This window comes from Aquarana catesbeiana, linkage group LG02 (genome assembly GCF_042186555.1).
Source record: "Aquarana catesbeiana isolate 2022-GZ linkage group LG02, ASM4218655v1, whole genome shotgun sequence".
Taxonomy (NCBI): Eukaryota; Metazoa; Chordata; class Amphibia; order Anura; family Ranidae; genus Aquarana; species Aquarana catesbeiana.
The window spans coordinates 580,852,186-580,855,143 of NC_133325.1; positions in this window are offsets into that span (position 1 = coordinate 580,852,186).

Here is a 2,958-nt window from a genome sequence, read left to right on the forward strand (position 1 = left end):
CACCTTGTCTATATGCTCATGTTATAAAGTACCAAATGATGGAATTCCATATTTAGGTGGAGTTTACTCATACATAAGACTGAAATGGCATATTATATGAGCAAACTATGACGTTTTCCTATACTCTATGGTATGATTGTCTTGAATACCTATTCTGTCTAATGTACACTACTGTATTTTGTAACACTGGATATGCATACATGTAACTGATTGAATATTTCAATAAAAATTCCTTCTGTTAAAAAAAAAAAAAAAAAAAGAAAAGTTGAGGATAATTCCTGACTGATGCCGCTAACCCTGACTCCTGCTCAGATGCTCTTTCATTAACTAGTGCAGCAATACAGTTCTTACATAAGACCTTTTTCCAAGCCTCCCCTAGGGTATCCCTACAGGAGTCACACTTTCTTTTAGAGCTATTTGGGGGTTTTTTCTCAGATTTCTGAAATACATGGAAAAAACAAAACACCAGTCAATATCCCCAGAAGACCTCACAGAGATACAACCATGGGGAGAATGAGGGACTTGGTCTCCTCCCCCTCTGCCCACCTAGAGGGATTACTTCCCCTCCCCCACTACAGAAACAATGAGGGGGGAGGGAAAACCTAGGTAGAGGGGGAACCCTTCCCCAGGGTGCCCTTACCTTAGGATGGCTGAAGCTGGCATCGCTGAGCACTGTCTGAGCATCTGCTTCCGACATGCTGGTGGAGCGGCCTGTAATGTCTTCTCACTGTCTGTGCTGTGTATCGACTCCTCTCCAGCCTGTGCCTGACCCTCTATTAGCGCCGTGCGACCCGGAAGTCGTGGGTCAAAGGAAACACATCTGCCCCATCCCCCCCACCCCCCGCCGGAAATGACATCACCCGCCAACCAGCCCGCCTGGTTCTATCTGTGGCCTGTACACTGTACAGGGGGGGGGGACTGAGATGCTTCCTGCAAACAGCCCTGTGGCTGTGAAAGAGGGTCCCCCGGACTTCCACCAGCGCTCAGTGAAGCAAGGGAGGCAGACAAGACGCGGCTGGTAAGTACCCTGCCGCTGCCCTAGAGAACCCCTGTCTCTTAGGTAGGGAGTTTGCAAAATACAGCCCCCAGTCTCCCTGACTGCTTAGGCCTGGTTCCTAAGCGCAGTGTCTCCCCACCGGGGGAAACACAAATAACTGAGGCTGGCAGGGGGAGGTGAAAATTTAGGGGGGCTGGCGCAGTGTTTCCAAGGAAGAGGAGGAGCCAAGGTCTCTCAACGTGGCTGTCCTGAAAGACGGGGAGGGAAATATTGATTTGATTTAGATTTTTCTTCTGTTCGCTCACTTTGCATTTTATAAATTGATAAAAATAATTAAAATAGATTTAATAAAATAAGGGGATTGTAGAAGGATCACATTTTATTTTCTAAAAATACCAAAAATGCTATACTTGCCTGTTCTGTGCAATGGTTTTGTACACAGCAGCCCTGATGCTTCTCTTTTTAGGTCCCCCGCGGGCGCTTCTGGCTCTTAAACCCCCCCCCCCCCCGCCGAGTGCCCCCATAGTAAGCTGCTTGCCCCCATAGTAAGCTGCTTGCTATGGGGGCACCTGTGTGTGCTTGCTCCTGAGCTGGCTGTGTGTGTGTGTGTAAACACAGTGTGGCTCAGCCCTGTCCCCCTGCTACCTCCTCACTGGCTGTGATTGACAGCAGCAAGTGCCAATGGCTCCCGCGCTGTCTCTGAGCCAATGAGAAGGAAAAGAGCTTCACCTTTTGCACAGGTACTTCTGGGGCTAGTCTGACAAATGTTATGGTAGAATAAAAAAAAAACAAGGATCTAAGTCAACTATAGGTTCTTTTTGTTAAAAATTGCCTTACTAGTTAAACCTGCCCCAAAAAAAAAAAAAGGGGGGGGGGGGAATTGCTGCATAAAGTGAATGGAACCCAAGTGTTGGCTTTGTGGCTACCATAACAGGTAGAGCTTACAATGGAATTTGCTAAAGTGCAATGTGTAACTGACTAGGGGAGGATTCCATGCCCCCCCCCCCTCCCCAAACAAATGTGAAGACCTTTAGATTACACACTTGACCTGCCAATTTTGTGCTATTCAGCACTGTGTTACTTTAACTGCCAATTGAACAGTCTATTATATAAAATGAAAAAAAAAAAAAAAAAAAGATTTTTTTTCTCTACAGTTATAAAACATATGCAATAGAATCAAAAATGTCTTCATAAAATGAAAAGGCCAACATGTATTCTGCTACATGTCTTTGGTAAAAAAAAAAAAAAAAAAAAAAATCCCAGTAAGTGTATATTATTTGGTTTGTATGAAAGTTATAGCGTCTATAAGCTATGGTATACACACACTGAAATTTACACAGCTCTGACTTTCTGACTGCCAGGACGTACAAACACTCCCCAAATGACCGCTTTTTGGAAAGTAGACACACCAAGGTATTTTGCTGAGAGGCTCTTGGAGTCTTTAAGATTTTTACCACAAGGTTTTGGAAAATGACTTTTTTTTTTTTTTTTTTAAACACAAAGTTGTCACTTTAATGAGCAATTTCTCACACATGTGATGACTATATGTGGAATTACACCACAAAACATATTCTGCTACTTCTCCCGAGTATGGGGATACCACATGTGAGAGACTTTTCTGGCAGCCTAGCCATGAACAGGGGCCCAAAATCCAATGACCACCTTCAGGCTTTCAAGGGATGTTAATTTGGCATTGGATTTCCTGACAACCCATCACGTTTTCAGAGGCCCAAAAATGCCAGGACAGTATAAACACCCCCAAATGTCCCCTTTTTGAAAAGCTGATACTCCAAGGTATTTGACACGGGGCATGGTGACTATTTTGCAGATCTAATTTTTTTGTCAAAAGGTTTTGAAAAAAAAAAAAAAAACAAACAAATTATAACGCAATAAAAGCAAACTTTTTTTTTTTTTAGTTCTTTATTAACTTTTTTTTGTAACTTTACTTTCAGAACTATAAA